We start from the raw sequence: 21507 nt of genomic DNA on the forward strand, positions 1-21507 counted from the left end.
AGAATGAGACGACCAGACCACTCACTGCTGGGTAGCAATAATTGGGTGTCACTCCGAGATTGCCAGATTACTAAGCCTTTTGTAGCTCTACTCGACCGATTTCTTTTTGGATTGATGGATCACGACCTTTAATTTTTGTCCTACATCTGGGAGCGGGGTGTCAAAAAAATGCCAAGTCATAATATCTCGATAAAGTTCCTCCTACAATCAAGTATATTTTTTGTGTTTAGGCTTGGAGAAAGTGTGATACTGTGAATCCCCTACATAAAAAAAATTGCTTGGTACCTCAGTGAGCACATTTCCATTAAATACACTAATTTCCATAAAAGTTGGTTGGTTATATCCCTGTGGGTGAGGGCGGTGGAATTAAAGGTCTGCGCACACCGACGCGGGAGCGGGAGCGATCCCGTCGCGAACTATTATAAGTACAGCGGGATAAGGATCCATTCACACCAGTGTGTCACTCTCCCGCCTACATGACGGGATTGCTGCGAACCATTTGCAGTTTTCCCGCGTCCCGCATTCATTGTGACAGTAGCAATGGCGACTGAACTGTTGATAGAATGCGTTAAGAAACACCCAATTCTGCACGACATGAGTAATGTAAGGAATAAGGATATGTTGTGGGATGAAATAGGAAAAGAACTGCATATACCTGGTATCAATTCTTTAATTTTATCACAAAACTTTTTTTGCACACATTTCTCCGTTCGTGAACATCCAGACACACGTAAGATGTATATTAAAAACGATCTACACACTGTTGTTATGCATTATTATTATTATTATTATTATTATTATTATTATTATTATTATTATTATTATTATTATGATTATTATCAGGGGCTGCCTGGCCGAGGCGGTAAAGGCGTGCTCGGTTCGCCCGGAAGGACGTGGGTTCGAATCCCCGTCGGGAAGTCGTACAATTTAACGAGATTTCCACTTCCGGAGGTGCATATGGTCCTGAGGTTCACTCAGCCTACACCAAAAATGAGTACCAGGTTAATTCCTGGGGGTAAAGGCGACCGGGCGTAGAGCTAACCACTCTAACCCATCACGTGCCGAGGTTAACAATGGTGGAAGCCTTTACCTTCTACTCCTCCAAGGGCCTTCATGGCCTGTACGGAGGTAACTTTGCTTTGCTATTATTCGATTCCCGGTACTGCCAGGAATTTAAGAATGGCAGGAGGGCTGGTATGTGGTTGAAATGGTACATGCAGCTCACCTTCAAAGGGGGTGTGCCTGAGGACACAAGTTTAGTCCGACTCGTTGGCTGAATGGTCAGCGTACTGGCTTTCGGTTCAGAGGGTCCCGGGTTCGATTCCCGGCCGGGTCCGGGATTTTAACCTTCATTGGTTAATTCCAATGGCCCGGGGGCTGGGTGTTTGTACTGTCCCCAACATCCCTGCAACTCACACACCACACATAACCGTATCCTCCACCACAATAACACGCAGTTACCTACACTTGGCAGATGCCGCCCACTCTCATCGGAGGGTCTGCCTTCAAGGGCTGCACTCGGCTAGGAATAGCCACACGAAATTATTTATTATTATTATTATTATTATTATTATTATTATTATTATTATTATTATTATTATTATTATTATTATTATTATTAGGGCCAAATGGTGTGCACTATAGGTGTAACAAGGGTAGTCTAATTACAGAGTACGCCGTAGGTCGTCACTATTAACATTATTATCAAATAAACTTCAATTGTGAGATATCCCGATGTATATAATTATATTCTTACAATACTATGAGAACTACGTTAAGTGAAAACATAAATTACCTAACGACAAGAAATTATAACAATACTAGGAATTTCATGATAACGGAAGAAGTAGTATAAAAAAGCAACATATAAAAACAATTTTTATTTTCGTAAATTTAAAAGTGATTTTTCTACAGCATTTCAATCCCTGCGTATTTCCGCCATGTCATCGTACTATGTGTCCCCTCTACTGAGACCACGTCTGTCTATTAAAGCAGTTTTATTGCTAGACAGAGCAGGGCCACATCCAGACGAACATGAACTCGTATGTGATGTTATGGAATTCGGGCTTTATTTTTGCCCCCTAACGTAACAAGTTTAATACAACCTATGGATCAGGCCGTTTTAGAATGTCTGAAAGGGAAGTATCGGCAGCGCCTGCTACATTCACTCCTGGAAACAACAGAACGTGAGGAAACCATCACGAACTTCCTCAGATAGCCATGAAGGACGTAATGTATTGAACGAGCTTCGCAGCGACTAAGTTTTACTCCCGCTCCCGCTTCCCGCATCCCGCGTTGGTGTGTGCAGAAAGATGAACATCGCAGCGACCGCGGGATTGTAGGTTTCGCTCCCGCTTCCCGCGTTGGTGTGTGCAGACCTTAACACCCATTGTATCGCGTGTCTATCGTAAGAGGGGCGTTATCGGCTCTTAACTTCGGGGTGTGGTTTGGCGACCGCGGGGCCCTTAGCTGAGTCCTGGCATTACTTCCACTTGTGCTAGGCTCTTCACTTTCATCTATCGTATACGATCCATGTTTGAACATTTGAGGACTAGGGTGTCTTTTATTTTCACGCCCTTCGTGTCCCTTGCCTTTCTTAGGCTGATACCTTTATTTTCCGAAGTGTCAGGTCCCTTCCATTTTTTCCTCCTGATTGGTGTTGATAGAGGATAGTTGCCCAGGGTCGGATGGAATAGATGGAAGTGTGGAGCCTGGCACAAGTAAGCGGAAGCAATGCCAGGACTCGGCTAAGAGCCCTGTGACTGCCAACCCACGCTCCCAAGTTAAGATCCCCTGAGGCACTTTTTGGTCGCTTCTCACGACAGGCAGGGGTATTATTCTACCTCCCCCACCCAATTGAAGAGCGTATTTGAACTTGTTAGCTTGGTCTGACAGCTTCCCCTTCATCTTCTCGCAAAATCTTTTCATGAATTCGCTGTGTTTTTTTTTCGTTTTATTCTTCTTCTTCTTGCGTTAGGGCCTACTAGGGACCACGTTCCAATTTCTGTTCTTCATCCCTTGTTGTTCTTCCCTTTTCTTCCAATATTCCTTCATTGTTTCACTATGTTTCTTTTTTATTTCTTCAGACAACTTTGCGTCAGTTTTCATTGTCTCCCTCCCTTGGATTCCTTCGATCTTTAAAACTTCCTTCCTGAAAATTTCTCTTTCCATTACTTCTTCTTCTCTGATGTTGTTTCTTTCCAAGTCTTTTTTGATCTCATGAATCCATGTGGTTGTTGACTTTCTGTTTATTTTATTGCAAATGAAAATCCACAGCCTGTTTCCAGTCATTTGACCGCGTCAGGAATGGAATGAATGAAGCCCCCATCTAGCGGCGAGGATGATAATTTTGCCGGCTGCCGAAGCCTGTCGCACTTCTCTGGGGCAATGATTAATGAATGACAGATGAAATGAAATGATATTGGAGAGTGTTGCTGGAATGAAATATGGCAGGGAAAACCGGAGTACCCGGAGAAAAACCTCTCCCGCCTCCGCTTTGTCCAGCTCAAATCTCACATGGAGTGACCGGGATTCGAACCACGGAACCCAGCGGTGAGAGGCCGGCGTGCTGCCGCCTAAGCTACGATGGGGTTTTTCTTTTATGATGATGATGATGATGATGATGATGATGATGATGATTATTATTATTATTATTGATGATGATGATGACGACGATACGAAAAGGTTGCGTATTAAACTGCTTTATTTATAAAAGATCCTTGAAACTAAGGTAGCGGATGAATAATTAGATGAGATTTCGATTTTCTTCCTGGAACGTTGTGTTTTGGACGATACACTCCAGCGTGTGTATGGGTGCTGACCGTCTCTGCCCTGAATGTTGTCGGAAGTTGTGGAGGGGTCAAGCCAATTACTGGTGTTTGACCACTCCAGCTGTTAGGCTGCTCGCCCTTTCGTCCGTGCCAAGGACGTTGGGTCTTCTATCCCCGGGGGTGTTTTTTTTTTTTTTTTACCTGCAGTGCTCGGTCAACAGGGAGAAGTGATCTCTCGGATGTCTACTCTTTGACAATCACAAATAGAAACCGTCTGTCGGAAAATGTTCCAGAACTGAGTATTTGTGAGAATTTTGACCAAGAAATTAGGAAGACTTGTTTTCTAATCGCAGGTAACCCCTTACAACTTGCAGGAGGTTAGGTGATGCCTCTTTTGGCTGCACTCAAAGGAGAGATTTACATTTCCGTAAAATCGAAAAAAATATCAATGTGTCCACAAAAGAATGGCAAGATTCATGAATTGTGGAAACATGAAAGACATTCCAAACCTCGTAAAATATATTATTATTATTATTATTATTATTATTATTATTATCCGACTCGTTGGCTGAATGGTTAGCGTACTGGCCTTCGGTTCAGAAGGTCCCGGGTTCGATTCCCGGCCGGGTCGGGGATTTTAACCTTCATTGGTTAATTCCACTGGGTCGGGGGCTGGGTGCTTTTTTTGCTGTCCCCAACATCCGTGCAACCCTCACAGCACACACACCAATCCTCCACCACAATAACACGCAGTTGCCTACACATGGCAGATGCCGCCCACCCTCATCGGAGGGTCTGCTTTACAAGGGCTGCACCCGGCTAGGAGTTGCCACACAAAATATTATTATTATTATTATTATTATTATTATTATTATTATTATTATTATTATTCGTTCGTATCAGTCTACTAAGGACCACGTTATTTCAGCTCTCTTCTCTGGACTTTGAGTTTTGCCAAGTGCTCTTTCATTCGTTGCCTGTGTTGCTCTTTCCTTTCCCACATCGACTTTTCCCGTCTTCAACTTCGGCCTTTCTTGAAAAGCTGCTGGTCTTTCAGTTTCCTCCTGAGTGGATTGCGTTCTTGTACATCTTCATAAGTGATCCTTATCTCCTGCAGGTCCCTTTCCACCTCCTGGAACCAAGTTGGCTATGTCTTGTTTTCTTTAAAGTAGGTAAAGATCTGGTTCGATAATCATGTTTATCAGCTTGCATTCGGGAGAGATTAGGTTCGAACCCCACTCGCGACAGCCCTGAAGATGGTTTCCCGTGGTTTCCCCATTTTCACACCAAGCGAATGCTGGGCCTGTACGTTAATTAAGACCACGATCGCTTCCTTCCCACACCTAGCCGTTTCCTATGCCATCATCGCTGTAAGACCTATCTGTGTCGGTGCGATGAAAAGCAAATTTGAAAAAAAGAACCGGGACGAATAGTCATGTTGGTTTCATTCTAAGCAAGTGGTCATAAAGTACAATTCTCCTTCTCCGCATGACATCAGAGATCGTCTGGACATGAGTATAGACTACAGCTTATGGTCATGCCGACGTCTATATTCACCTTTATTTTTAATTAGGCCAATAATTTTCCTTAAGATCTTTCTTTCCTTCTTTCTTTCTTTCTTTCTTTCTTTAATTTCAAATTTTTCTGCCAGGCTATTTTTTGTTCGTAGCAAGGCATTCTGCTGCATACAGAGCCTCTGGTATTATTATCATCATTTTGCCTGTATGGACCTCGAATATCTCACGATGGTACAATTTTCACTTCTTTCCCTTCTTCCTCTTCTCTTCCTAAAATCTCTTCATCCTTTGGCTGTGCTGTTTCGTTTGTCCTGTTCACAATGTTCCTGTCTTCTTCTTGTCATTTACTATGAATTTTGTATTCCTAATTTTGTTTCTGAATTATTTTCTCTCTCCAATAATTTGCTGTTGATCTCCACCTGCCGTAAGTCTTCCTCTATTTCATGATACGAATTTGTTTTCTTGCTTGAACTGTTTACTACATCAAAGATTTTCTTTGTAAATCTGTTTTGTTCATTCTCTGTATGTGCCCATAGAAAGTTAGTCGGCCTTTCCTGATCATCTCTATGAGTCTGTCAGTATACTGGTACAGCTCTTCAGTAGGTCGTTTCATCCACATGCTATCTCTGTGTATTGGTCCAAATATTTTTCTGAGAATTTTACGTTCTATTTTTTTTTTTTCTGTCTCTCTGATACCTGATGCTCCAATTCTGATCTTTTCTGACGCATACAATGCTTCTGGTAATACGACTGTTTTATAGTGTCTTAAGTTTGGCCTGTCTTTATTATTATTATTATTATTATTATTATTATTATTAGTATTATTATTATTATTATTATTATTATCTACCCGTGTGTTGTAGAGGTAGCGTGCCCGTATGTTATTCCAAGGCGCTGGGTTTCTTTTCTGGTCACTTCAGGGATTTTAATTCTGGACTGAGGTGTACAACGGGATTCACTTGATATAAGGTTTTCTTTAGCTTTTAGTTACAGGAAAAAAGCGCACAGTGGGAAGATGGCGCTACTGACCTAGTGTACATGGACGAACACTGGTTGCCATGGTTACAATGGTGTAGGGAAATCCCCAATCCAGAAAACATAACCATATTAAAATGATCCAATTTTTGCAAGTCGTCTTCTGGGAGAATTCTACCTTGGCATCACTGCATGTCACGATAAGGTTTTCCCCACAGTTTTTCGGCAGAAGCCAGTAACCCTCTTCGTGGTTGTTGACTCCACACTTCTTTTGGAGGGACCATCTCCGTTAGAGCTTTCCGATTAATTAAGTACACATTCTTGAACGAACTGAACTAACTTGTGTCAGCGAGCACTCTTCCGTGACGCTGTGGCGTGATTGGGTGCATCACCACCAACTGCAGTCAACCGGAGCTGTCTTGTGGTCGACTCTTTACCCCTCCTTCCGAAAGTGAGCAATATTCAGCAGGTGTTGCTGCACTTGGAGTCGGTGAACGCCCAGTATTATGTGTGCTCAAAGATTGGCGCATGTGATCTGCAATGCAAATCAGAGGTTGTCAGTCTTTTTTTTAACATCGTGAGCACCATCCACATGCAGGAGAGTGGTATGAAATGGAATATATAACTAGGTGTAGAACCCGGCTAAGCCCCGGCACTTATCTTAAATGTTTAATTTTAGGATTTGTATTAACTGTTTGAAGATTGTTTTTGGTAGATTTCCTTATTTCGACGTTGACTTTATGAACTCTTTCTTGAATCTAGAGTTGTTATATGTTTAATTGCAAGTTTTACTTTGAGATTATAATTTCATGTTGAACTATTTCCTTGTGGCAGCCCAGACTGTCAGGGAAGTAACTGACACTTTAAAACAAATAACGAAAGTAAGTTATAACTACGTACATATCATGTACAGGATTCCACCTGTCACTGGGATTGTCACCAATCAGGCTAGGGACCCCGACATAAGACCTATCTGTGTCGATGCGACGTAAAGCAACTAGCCAGGGACTCCGAAAGCTGTGGACTCGACACAAATATCGGTCATTTTGGACATATTCTTGTTCACCCCTTCTCAACCCCCATAAAGATGGAGGTTTGGCATGAATTTCATGGTATCCAGAGTGTCACAATGTATCTCCCCAGAAGGTCATGAATTCGATGCTAATATTGGTAGTTTTCGCTTATTTTTACATACAAGATATGCACCTCCCCTAGGGGGGTTAGTGGTGTCTTACCCTCACTGTATTTCTTCCAGATAGTAAGTCATGTCTGCACCAAGTTTGGTAGACATCTATCCTGGAACATACATTCATCCGTAATTTCGGTCATTTCGGACATTTTCTTTTTCACTCCTTTAACTTCCATTCCGATTGAGGCTTAACTTTGACTTGTACAGCATCCAGAGCGTCACGTTTCATCTTAGCGACCCCGAAAACTATGGATTCGACGCTAATACGGATGTCTTCGTCCCACAGTATTTTTTTTTCAGATAGTAAATTTTAAGTGTATCAAATTTAGTTGAAATTGCTCCAATGATTTAGGAGGAGATGTGTGGAAAGGTACTTAATAAATAATGGCGGCGTGTTCCTATCCACATATGTATAGCCACAGTCATGAACCTCCTAGCAAGAAAGGTACTTCATAAAACATGACACTGCCGACCCAGAGAACTTATCTTAATTAAGTCCACATTGCTCTCATCTGTAACATTGGTTACGACATTTATGTTAAGGATTTAAATAGAAATAAACATAAGCATTTACATATTTCTAAGTATATTTGAATATTATTAGATATAAACGTTGCCAATGATCGTTAAGGCGTTGAAGTCTAAAGGGTTTGACACCGAGGTTAGCCGGTTCGACTCCCGTTGATCGAAAAGAAAAATCATCATCGGAATGTTGACCGGCAGGGTAGTGCAGGTGATGGTATGCAATCTCTAATCACTAGATTGAGTGCAGAAAGCCTGGATTAAATTCCAAACCTCTCCGCAGTGCTCATATGGAGTGAGTTCATATGATGCCGTTGATGGTGATTCGTCCGTCGGATGGCGACGTTAAGCCTTGAGCAAACCCCTTGGTGCTCTTCGACAGGAGTAGGCTATGTGCCGGCACCGGGTTTCACCGTTCCCTTCCTACTGTCATATATCACGTCATTCATATCATCTCATTAACTCCTCTGATGAGGTTGACGTCAGGAAGAGAATCCAGTCATATGAAGTGGTGGTGGTGGTGGTGGTGGTGATTACTGCTTTAAGAGAAAGTATAACTAGGCAACCATCCTCTGTATAACACTGATTGAGAGAAAAAATGGAACGGACCCGACACTGCGAAAAATGAAGGTATCGGCCAAAGAAAGACAAGGGCCACGAAGGGCGTGAAAGACTCCCTAGCCCTCGGAATCTTAATAGCGTCGGGGTCGGAAAAGAACTAGAGTTGACCAAGAGAGGTCGGATAGGATAGATGAAAGTTAGGAGCCTGGCACAACTAACTGGAAGCAATGCCAGGACTCAGCTAGGGCCCCATAGTCGCCAACCCTTGGTCCCTAGTTCAGAGCCCCTGAGGCCCCTTTTATTCGCGTCATAAGACAGGCAGGGGATACCGTGGGTGTTATTCTACCGCCCCCACTCACAGGGGTACTGGTCATAAGAACCTGTCACGACAGATTCATATCACCTCATACCCGACGCCATAGAGAAACGGGACAAGGGTTGAACAAAATCAATGATAGAATCTGATTATATTCTCTCTAGAACGAAAGATGTCATTCTATTTTAATTACAATTTTGCCAGAAGGTTTAGGGACACACTATAATTTGAACATAGGGGGACTGTCGCTACATTATTAGATTAAATGACAATTATTTTAGCTGTTAACTAACAATGGGAGACAAGTATTTGTTTCGGCCGAAGAAGGCATTTCCACTACAATGGGTACTCTTAGAAAATTTTATAGATTTATAAGCAAGCGAAAATTTTGACAATTTTTTACAATAAAATGCAAAATTACTGAATAACTCATTGTGATGTAATTTTGATTTATCGTTGGATTGTTTCTGACACTCTATATTTTCAATAAGTAAGGATAAAATATGACCTGAAAAATTCTTTTGCAAATGGCCGAGCATTTTCTGAGTTTCGTTTTTTCCAGACATGGCTGGGGGAAATCATGGTATAAGTTGTTTGGTATAACATTTGAATGGAATCATCTAGCACAGTAGGGTTTGCACAGCAGCGTTCCTTGGGACTCGCTCTGTAGGAGAGGCATCTTCTGCATAAGCCAGGTGCTTCCATTCGAATGTTATATCAAACAACTTATACCATGACCCCCCCCCCCCTGTCTAGAAACAACAAAGCTCAGAAAATGCTCGGCCGTTTGCGAAATAATTTTTCAAGGCATATTTTATCCTTACTTATTGAAAATATAATGTGTTCAAATCAATCCAGGAACAAATCAAACTTGCATCACGGTTAGTTATTCAGTAAATTTTGCATTCTATTGTCAAAAAAGTAAACTTTTTGGCTTCTTTAAAAATCTATATAATATTCTAGGAGTAGTACCCATTGTCGTGGAAACACTTTGTTTGGGCAAAACAATACTCGTGTCCCATTGTTAGTTAACAGCTAAAACATTGTTATTTAACCTAAGAATATAGCGACGGCAACCCCTGTGTTCAAATTATAGTGTGTCCCTAAACTTTCTTGGCAAAACTGTAAGTTGTTTCTTTTTCAGGGCATAATCCTGTTACCGTATGTTTTCATCTTTAGGTAGTTTATACATTTCTTTATTCAAAATTAGTTTTGACAGACCGAAGAACTTTAACAGTCAAAAAATAGTTTATATTTACAAATTCAATGATTTGTTTGCTGATTATGAAATTTTGTATATATTGTCAGCAATCCCACGTTGTGGAAATTTGTAACAAAATTTATTTTATGTATATTTGTGAAGCATGTTTTGTACTCACTAAGTGGAAATATTTCTAAAGCTCGTTAAACAAATCGTGAAAAAGACGTTCTTCCAGAGTATCTCTCTATATCTCAACTGTAGTTGCGGACTTAACCAGACCGTGTATATCTCTTGGAACGACACTAACGGGACATACAAAATTGCACCTCTGTCTTTGTCATCCTGTCACCTGCTTGTTGTACTGAGACTATCAGCTCTGGAAGTCAGTGACCTGTACCCTCTTGACTGTTATGACGGCGGTGATAAATATTTTATTCCCTTCCTGGAAGCGTGCGAATTATCTCTCAAACAGTGGCGCTGTTCAGAGAAAGTAACGCTTTTACGGTTGTTTTCCTTGTTGGTGAACATTTCTTGTTGAGCAAAACTGGGCAAAGTGTTCTTATTTCCTGGCGTTCTGGTGAGGGACAAAGCAATGAGTAGCTACGTGGTGAAATGTTCAAAAATACATCACTAGCTTTTACCCTCGGCTTCTCGGAAACGTGCAGAAAAATGAAACCAATTTTTACGTCTGTAATATCTTCAGTTTTTGAGATTTTCACCCCCCTTATGTGGATACGTGTATTTTTATGTTTAAAAAGATTCCCAATACAAATTTTCACGTCTGTAACATTTTAATTGTTTTAGATATAAGTATCGTCATAAATACAATTCAATCGTTTTCGCTTCTCCCCCTCCCCCACTTAAGCGGATTTTTCGAAAATAAAGAATCCGCGTATTCTTAAAGGAGATCCAAATACCGATTTTCACGTTTGTAATATGTTCTGTTTTTGAGATATTCTCTGTATATACTCATTTTAAAAATGCACCCTTTTTTCACCTCGGCGTCTCCAAAAACTGTAAAACTAGCTGTTGAATCAAACATAAAAGCAATATAATTATTATTACATTTTGTTTGTTCTTCAGTCTGCTTTCTTTGGTAGATGTGAAGAAATATCTTCGCAAACTATGATATGTTGTAATGTAAATCATTGTTAATATCGCATTTATCGCGAGTTGTTTCCCATTACATTGCTGTATTGTTCACCAGACAAAGGAAGCTTTACCAAGGAAGAACTTTCTATATACACTTTGTTGTGGGTAATTTATTTTTGCGGAAGGCACTTTTGCGTAATTTTAGGCACGCTTTTAAGGCATGTAACATTTCAAAATTAACATACCATAACCTTTCCCCTTTCAACCCCGTGATTATGTTGTCTGCTCAAAATTGTTCGTACTGAATTACAATTCCCTGTAAAGGAGATAATGCTGCGTTATCGTTTATCATAATGAGCTCTACACCGCATGCTGCCTGCTCCTTTGTGTAGGAGAGAAAGGAGCTGAACATCCTTGATTGGCTGGGAGATCAAATCTCTTGTACATTTAGCTATTCGTCATGCATAAAGAATTTGCTAAGCTGCACTTCATCGAAACAGGACCTTCAAGTCTCTAGTTTCAACATCCATTATGGGGGAATAAAAAAAACAGGTGGAGATTTCGCAATTACAGGGTTCGTGGAATTCTGGAGTGAAGCAACGAAATTAGAGGATCACCGGCACGTTTCTTGCGAGACGATAGGATTTCGAGGACTAGTAGTTTGCTTTGTACCGCATAAGTTTTGCGCGAATAACGTCTCCAGTAACATTCAAAGATCTGTCAAGGTCTTAAAACCGCATTACGCTCCTGTAGGAACATTTGCATAAATAGTGGGGTGGTTTCCACATCGAGTATTGTCCCTGTTAATGTCTAGAGATCGTTGTTTAGTGGTTTTGCATCCTTCATTACATCAACTAGTAAAGCAACCACTAATGTGAATAATAAAGAGTAGGATACATGTTTGTCCGGGAATATATAACTAAGGCTCGGAAGTTGAGGAAAATTCATTTTTTCGCATGTGTCCGAAGACGAGGCCAACATAATGTGTGTTCATTCTCGGTCATCTAGGCCAGAGAATAATGGGTATTATTTGTCCCTTTTTTTCCTTTTCGGCGTTTTCTGGCTTACAGTTCCTTGTTATCCTTTTCTTATATCTTAACGGCGTTTTTATTCAACTTCACCTTCCTTCCATTACATTCACTGCCCATTCTCAATTCGAATAATTAGTTCGTAGATAACAATTTTCTTCTTCTTCTTACTTCTGCTCTATCATTTCAACGTCCAGTCATAAACATAGACCTGCTTTTTTTTTTTTGGTTTCCATGCCGTTCTGTGTTGGTCATTTTAAGTCCAGTTTCTCCCCTCATAGGGCTGGATATTGTCTTGCCAATTTGCTTTGATTCGGCCATATCTCCTTTGTGAATCTTGGGGTCCAATTTGGGTTACATTGAACTAATATTTCCTCCTTAGTTTCTGGTCATCCGATGCTAGGTGAAGAGAGTATTCTATCCCAGTGTGTAGTAGGGTTAGCATAAATGGAAGGAGTTGTATAAGGCTTCATCCCTCACTGAGGTTTATGAGAACGAGTTTTTAAAAGATTGCACCCAATATTGCTCATTTTAAGTCTTTCTGCAGGTTCTTGTATTTAGGAGTCTTAACAGTCCTCAGTACGATTATCTACAACGATTTGCATAAAAGAAAGAGGTTGTAGAACGCTATACACATCGTTATGATTCTGTTGGAAGATTTATAAGGAAGAGATAATAGAGGACTGTACCCAGGATTGTTCATGTAAGTCTTGCTACAGATCGTTGTATTATGACGCTCTTGTATCCCTCATAACGGTTCTGTCGGAGGATTTGCATAAATAGAAGGGACTTCACAAGGCTGCACCCACGTTCCTATCAACAGTTTGCAGATCGTTGCTCTTTGAAGTATTAAGCGAACTTGTAGAGCTTTACGCGACAATTGGGAGCTATCCTCATTGAAATGATTTACAGTTATTGTGGAATTCGACCGTCTGAGACAGGAATTTCCATTGGCTCGAATTTCATGGTTTTACAATACAGCACCTTTTGTGGGCCCTATTTTTAAATAGGACTAACAGTTCATGCAATGCATTCATTTTTAAGGGTCCCGGACATACATTTTCTTCGAATGATTTACTTTTTGAAATACCTGTTCGTCTGATGAATCAGTATTAGTAATAATGTAGAAGATATAAACTTTTTAATGGTGAAGGAATTACTGAACTTTTTAAAGTGGTTGCTGAGATTAGGCTCTACAAGAAACCTGCACATTTTCTTTCTTTATCGTATTAGAAGAAGCAAGTTCATATTTTTCACAGTATCTTCTGTTGATGTCCACTTTGTAATGTACATTCCATCCTTCCATATCCGCCTCTGCTCGGCAGAGTATCCACAATATAGTGTAACTTTTTGCGAGTGACGTTTCTTTTGACAGATTTTTGTCACTAACATTTTATCTTAATAGTTCGATAATCTCACGGATTCGTCTGTGTACCATTTGACTCGATTCTTCTAGAGCCATCGAGTGAAGTGTGCCTAGTCAATGCTGTAAAGCCTGTCTTGGTTTATCCAGGAGTAGGAATGTTGTGATATTTTCGATATGAATGAATATAGATACCTTTTCATCGATATTCGATAGTTAAATATCGATATTTTGTTTCGATATTTTTGTGATATCGGTACTAATTAAGGATATATTCTGATGTTGAAAAGATCGTTAGGAAAATTTAAGGAATGGTGATATTAATCTAATAATGTGTACAAAGTTATAATTTTATATAACTGTAAAAGAAAGGCGCTAAGCATTTTAATGTAGAAAAGGAAGTTGATCATTATACTTGATTCTCTTATCAGAAATTCTCTTAGTTATCCTTTTTCTTGTCGGAACTGCCAGATCCGAAATTGAAAGTCGTATATTTTAAAAAATTCCTTGGTATTGCTAGGGTTAAATCTAAGATATCCGTAAAAAATTCTTAATGAAAATTCACAAAGAACAGTGAACTTTAACTGCGAACGAGGCCAGAAGATGTGTAGTGTTGATTTCAGATGAGGTGAAGGAGAGAGGGAAGCTTGAACTGAATGGGGTTTGAAGAGCGGCGAGAGCTTCGTGTTTACAGCCCACCACCTCCCGAATTCAGTGCTCCCTTTCAAGCTGTAACTGATCGGTGAACCTCAATATAAGTTAAAATCCTCGTATTTTGAAAGAAAAACCTTTGATATCCAGATATATCGATATTTTGTATTGATAATGTCGACATATCGTTCGATATCGAATGAAATATTGATATTTTAATATATCGGAACGTCCTTATCCAGGTGGTTGTAAGGTTGATTTCCTGTCAGGTGTAAGTTCAGATATTTCGAAATAAGACTTGTATATTGAGAGGCGCGCTGACCTGAAGTACCGCAGAAGGCGGCCGTGCATAAAACTAATCCTTAAGCTACCCCTGCTTTGTGGTCTTCCATGATCTGTTGTAGAGATTCCTTTAGTTTGCTCATTTTTTTGTTGCCCTTGATCTTAACAACTGGATTTATACTATTTTATTATTTTTCTTTTCAGGTAAGTTTGAGTGGTGGTTTCTATCAATGATGGTAGTGCTGTGAACGTGAAATCCAATACATTTTCCACGTAAGTACACATTATGTTACTGATTATAAGGAAATATGTCTGTTTAGAAAATGCGAGTATTTGCTGCCGGAGAATTTATGGAGTTGCTCTATCAAAAAATAACATACGATCGAACGTATTCCCTGCATGCTACTCGAATAATTTCCACAAAGCACACAACATTTCGCATGTTCATTTCGGATAAAGCTGCGGTTTGTTAATTATTCTTCAAAGTTTCTGTTTCGATTTCCAAACAGCCGAAGGAGTCTAATTCTTGATCGTATTATTATGATTATTATGATGATTATTATTATTATGATTATTATTATTATTATTATTAGGTAAGGTTGAAAAATTGAAATAATGCATATAGGGAAAACAGAACAAAAATTTTTTAGAAAAGAAATAAAACACAAATTCCGGAAATGAAAGAGAAGGTAAACATAATCGAGGAAGTGGTAAAAGTGAAACACCGCGCACACACATATCTATCCATTAACGCATTATACTTGCCACTCATACGTGACAAATACAGTGTAATTGTCTCAATTAGACAAAAAGTAACGCAACCACAAAGAATGACTTTAAGAAGAGTAGCAAAGTAAGAAAGAATCTAGCTGTGATAAGGAAGCAAGCTTCCAAGCAGATACTTGAACACTAAAGCCAATTTCCGTTCTGCAGATTTATTTTTCCTTCAGTGTTACAAAGTACAATAAATGCGACCAAAGAAGTTTCTCTGAAGAAGACTACGAAACGACCAGGAAAATCAGGAAGCTACCCTATGCGGCTGGGCCTAATACCCGTTCTACAAGGAGCATAAGAATCTAAGCCGCTGTCGCAGGGTTGCTCAGGGAAACACTGCTTTCTATATGTAAAATGTGACGTATTCCTGAGGCTAACAGGATGGAACATTTTTTCCTTTCCTTCACGCACTGACATGGATAGTCCATGAACATTCACACTAAATATGTCCATACCTACAAAAAATATGATCCTTGAGCTCTTGGACTCTAATGAGGACGCTCCATCATTCTAAATTTAAAAAAAAAACATATTGAGAATTTTTTTCATTCTTGCCTACGAAGATTAGGACTTTGGCATAACTAGACCCCGAATTTTTATGCAGTAATAGGTTAGAATGCAAACTAATATTTGGTTATTAGGAAATGTCGACTAGGCCGCTCTTCCGTTATGTAACGAGAGTAACATAAAATCTAGGGTTTCGGATGGGCAGAATCCCTAATGTTTATGCAAAACTCATAGCATAACCGTTGTGCGGCTAGGGCAAACTTGTTAGCTATTGCAGCCTAAAATCTGGGCTCTAGTTATAAACGTATAAGTCAAAATATTCTTAGATATTGTTTTCAGGCCTCACGAGGTTATGGCAATGGCGGGACAAGAAGGCTGTGACTGGGAAGAAAGCGGCCGTCGCCTTAATTAAGTTACAGCCCAGCATTTGCCTGGTGTGAACCCCGGAAGACTATCTACAGTGGCGTTGAACCTACTAGCGACCGAATACAAACTGACAACTCCCAGACTCAAACCGCGTAGACAACTCGCTCGCTTTGTAGTCTGTTTTAATCATTTGCTAAGAAGGAAACCACTCTCTTCAGTGGGCACTCTACAACTTTCATTAGCTAATAATGAATCCCACAGGAGGCTAATCAGACGCTACTCCTACCTGTACTGAATTCTCTGAATTTAATTTAGGTAGCGCTCTCACTAATCGAGACTTTTTAGTAGGTTATTATATATCATTAAAAATGTCCTGTTCCACGCTTCGTATTTCATCAAATCATCATGCTTTTACTCCTTAATACACAGAGAGACAGTATAAAATGACCAAACTGCACTTCCCCTCGCCTCTCCACTGAAAAGAATTATTGCGTACAGAATTCCCCTCACCCCCATCTTAGCAATCCGCACCGGGAGCGAAGAAACTGGAAGTAACGGAAGATTAGCAGCTTAGAAAAGTGCAGATATTACAGAGTTACATGATCAGCGTGACGAAATTTCCACCCGCGACTGGGTCCGCTACCTCTCGTATCGAATAGCTCTTCGTGAACCTCGCTCCTCGTCTCAGTCAGAATCGAACTCGTGTCCTCACTCCGAGGTGGTGTAGCTGTTTTCGGAGGCACCCCAAAGAAGGTGAGCTGCATGTATCATTTTAACCACATAGAAATCTCCCGAGCCCCCATTGCCTAACCGTTACGCGGATTTTTGTTTTGGGGTGTTCTATCCTTCTCGTGATTACTTCTCATACGTTTGGGAATCATTCTCTACAACAAAACGTTGGCATGGTCCTGATCACACAGCAGCTGATGGAGAGAAGTTGGAAGAATAGAGGGCAAGTCAAGGCTTGTCCAGGCGCGGAAGTGTTGTTAGCCAACACAGCTTGAAATGTGTTGTACTATTGACGGAACATCACAACAGAACTGAGTTTGGTTTAGGGACAAGGCCACGTCTTTTGACAGACACAATGCAGTCACATGATGGCGAAATTTAAAAGGCCTGCATACCATTGTACCGTTCCCAATGGCGAAATTAGCTCGTTTACAGCTGTGAATTAGGTGCCAATGTATCGCCATTTACGGCTATGCATTCGCATTACTTGGTTGGTTGACTCTCACTGGGTCTCATGCACATCATGATCTATATCTTCAGGGAATGTCTCTAGTATCACGTGGTCAAAATAATCTTTTTCTTTAAACGTAAGGAACTTATTTGTCCGTATTGAACTGAGATCACAGTTAATTAAAGTCTATCAGGTTCCACCTTTTCAATACTAATACAATGTTGTTGGATGATATTTACAACATTATTTATTACAGTACATGTTTCGGTGCTCTATTATGTCACCATCATCAGCTGATTTAGAAAATGTGAAAAAAACTTGGCGATCTAAATATTAAACAAAATATTGTCATACTTAACTCATACATATACATATTTACATACAACATAATATTTATTGGTTAAATCCTAAACATCTATTATGCTATATTAAATATCCCTAATATGTAACAAGAGAATTCTTGTAAGTCATGAATAAAAAAATTTTCTCATCTGGTTGATGAGTTGTCTTCACATTCCTTAATGTCTGTAATTCTATGCTCTCGTACTGTCTAATTAGAATGCGTACTTAAAATTGAGGAATTAAAATTGCATGCAGTCTATTTGATGTTAAAATGTTCATTTCATTTGTATATTAGCTGCTTTTTTTTGGATTGTATTAGTATTGAAAAGATGGAACCTGATAGACTTTAATTAATTGTAATCTTTTTCTCCTTTTTCTTCTCGCAGAGCGTTAGCATGATCTGTTGTTTGTTGATAGCTGTTCTGAATAGAGTAAACCAAGGCTGGGCAAATTAGATAAAAATCTAGGAGCCAGGCATCGAAATTAAATTGCCCTGCTTACCTCTATACAGGGGCGTAGCCGAGATGAGGGGTGGGCTTACTGGGGGTTAGAGCCACCCCCACTCCCACCAACAAAAAAACAGAAACTGAGAATAAACAAGTGAACACTGACTCAGTGGGATGGCTCTTTTGAACATTCACAGAGACATGATTGTAAAACCAACAGATCTCTTGACTCTATTTTCTAAGAAGCCTCGAAAGTTGGATTTTAGATTGTTGTCTCTGCGCTACTGGCTCTATAGTGTTAACTAGTTCGATTTCATAACCTTAGCAGTTATCGCTGCTTCATTCTTATTCACTTCTCACAAGAGATCAGTAACCCTTTGCTGATATTGTCTTTCCAAAATCTTCTAAGCCTAGGCCGTTCATTTTTTTATAAATGCTATTTGTTCGGGGCGTCGACCCATGTGGATCTTTTGCCCCTACTGGCAGCATATTGTGTGAACTTGAGTGTAATTGGAATGGCGGTAGTGTAGAATGTTGTGTGTGCGAAAAGAAAGATGAAGGACGTTACAAACACATAGTCCCTAGGTCAGGGATATTAATCATTGCAATTAAAACACCCTGACCCGGCCAAGAATCGCATCCGGGGCCGCCGGGTGACAGGCGGACGCGTTGCCCCCTACAACGCGGGGCCGGAGAAAAGGGAACTTAGCCAACGGCACGTGGTGTTCCCAAGCGGTCACCCATCCAATTACTGTCCACGCCCAATGTTGCTTAACTGCGATGATAGGACGAGAATCGGTGTATTCAACATGGTATGGCCGTTGGCTGAGCCGTTCATACTGATCGCCGTTAGGCGATTCATGCAATCTGTTTGCAGGGAAGATCTCAACGTATTTTCGAGTCAAGAGACAGTATCAAAACCCTTTTCACGTGAATCTGTTTATGTTAACCCAACTGGAGCAATGTTCAGTTTACTGAGAAAACACGATCAACCATTTCAACTACCAGTCTCTTTATCGTCGCCTGGGATTTGTCCAGCCCTGGAATAAGCTTCGTCTGCCTAAACCACTGGCTGAAGTTGCCGAGCCACGATGTTCTACTCCGTCAACTTGTAGAAGGCGGTAGTTACTGATGCCCATCACATGACCAAAGTTTTATTACAAGTTGCTTTACGTCGCACGGACACAGGTAGGTCTTATGACGACGAAGGGATGGGATACGAAAGGGATAGGAGTCGGAAGGAAGTGGCCTTGGCTTGGCCTTAATTGAGTCACAGCCCCAGCATTTGCCTGGTGTGAAAATGGGAAAGCGCAGAAAACCATCTTCAGGGCTGCCGACAGTGAGGCTCGACCCCACTATCTCCCGAATGCAAGCTCACAGCGGTGCGGCCAACTCGCTCGGTATCACCAAAGTGTTCTAGGTTCCTCCACTTTATAACTTCAAGAATTTCTGGTTCTTTCTTCATACGGTGCAAAACTTCTATATTGATCATTTTAGCTGTCCAAGGTATCTTCAGCATCCTTCGGTACGTCCACATTTCAACCACTTGCAATCTCTTGGTCTCACTTAGTGTCCATGCCTCAGCGCCGTATACTAGGATGCTGAGAATGCAGCACTGGAGTAGTCGTGCCCTTAGTGTAATGGAAATGTCAGGATTTCTCGAAAGTTTTCTAAGTTTTTGAAAAGAAGTTCTGGCCTGCTCATTTCTGCATCGGATCTCATCAGCAAGGTCTCGGTCATATTTTATGTGACATCCCAGGTATTTAAATGTTGCCACTCTCGTGATCTGGTCCTCTCGTGCTTTGGGACTACCCCGAATACCATCTTCCTTACTACCTACAACCATCCACTTGTTCTTCGGTCATAACATTCAGTAGTTCCTGCAGATTCTTGACATTGGTTGCAAGGAGGACAGTGTCATCGTCAATGCCAAAAGCTGTTGCTTGTTTATGTCGAGTGATCTGTCGCCAAATACGGTGGCGAGCTAAATTTACGACTGTTCAGTTAGGCTTTCAGTTCTACTGGCTTGCCACGGAAAATTGTTGAGCAGACTGAGGACGGGAGTTTCACGCTCTAAGACTAACGTGATGAAGTGAAACATGCTCGACAACAACAACAACAGAAAGAATGAGCTCTGTGACTGCGGTATCTCACACCTGATGGCCTGCATCTTGATGAAGAACAGTTTTTACGTGTGATTTGCGGCAAACTTGTAGTGTTACGAAAATATTACAATCTTGGAGCTGTGAAGACTTGGGAGTCAGGAGACGAGCTGCTCGACTAAGCGGTATGTTCCGAACTGCCAGTGGAGAGATGGCGTGCAATGACATTGGTAGATAAATTGCAGTTTTGTAAAGTAGGATTATATCATAATATGAAGATAAATTTGGAATTCAAGAAGAGAAATTGGGGCAAATATTCGTTCATAGGGAGAAGACTTAGGGAATTTCCGACTCGTTGGCTGAATGGACTGGGTACTGCCCTTCGGTTCAGACGGTCCCGGGTTCGATTCCCAGCTGGGTCGGAGATTTTAATAGCTTCTGATTAATTCTTCTGGCTCGGGGACTGGGTGTTTGTGTCTGCCCCAACACTTTCCTCTTAATATTCACACAAGACTCCACACTGTCAACCTCCACAAAAACACGCAAGAGAGATTACATACCTTCATATAGGATTGGCGTCAGGAAGGCCATCCGGCCGTAAAACAAGGCCAAATCCACTTGCGCGACCGCACAAGTGTGGTAAAAGCTACAGAAGAAGAATTGGGGAATGCAAGGGAGATGTTCCTCCAGGATGGTAGAAAACTGTGCGGAATCAGGATATCTTACTCAAAAGTTAAAATTAGCGAGAACGATAGGACCGGTTAAGTTGTCCGTGCGGTTAGGGTCGCGCAGCTGTGAGCTTGCATCCGGGAGACAGTGGGTTCGAACCCCACTGTCGGCAGCCCTGAAATGATTTGTGGTTTCCCATTTTCACACCGGGCAAATGCTTGGACTGAGACTTAAGGCCACGGCCGCTTCCTTGCTACTGCCAGGCCTTTCCTATCTCATCGTCGCCATGAGAACTATGAGAATAATGGACTCTGCCATGGAGAGTAAGAGAAGTAGAGGGAGATAAAGACGTCGATTGTTTGTATTCAGTTTTTAATGATTCATGGATACGAGATACGGAACTGAATGTAGTCACATATGTAGTTACAAATATAGTTTTGTGCGGACATTTAGTCAGTTCACAGAGGCTTGTTGACTGATCGTTGAAAGGCACAATTGTGGCTGGCGTTGACTGCTGTGTTTGCTTGTCGATTGGCTATGGGTATCGGACTCGTTCGTTCATGCAGATGCACCTGTGGAAATCAGCTAATAACTGTCTGCGGTGAAATTTTCACTATCTGTCTGGCTTGTCTCTGCGGGTGAGAGATGGTTCAG

General features: G+C 40.9%; 1 protein-coding gene and 1 non-coding gene across 2 annotated transcripts in view; one reads left to right on the top strand and one right to left on the bottom strand.

The window, feature by feature from the left end:
* klar (klarsicht) overlaps nt 1-21507 on the top strand; it is a 1195270-nt gene that overhangs the window by 694522 nt on the left and 479241 nt on the right. The gene's annotated exons all lie outside the window — the stretch shown is intronic.
* LOC136885158 (5S ribosomal RNA) lies at nt 18790-18908 on the bottom strand. The gene has a single exon (XR_010861476.1). It is a non-coding gene; the product is annotated as a 5S ribosomal RNA (ribosomal RNA).

This window comes from Anabrus simplex, chromosome 13 (assembly GCF_040414725.1).
Source record: "Anabrus simplex isolate iqAnaSimp1 chromosome 13, ASM4041472v1, whole genome shotgun sequence".
NCBI classification, from domain to species: Eukaryota; Metazoa; Arthropoda; class Insecta; order Orthoptera; family Tettigoniidae; genus Anabrus; species Anabrus simplex.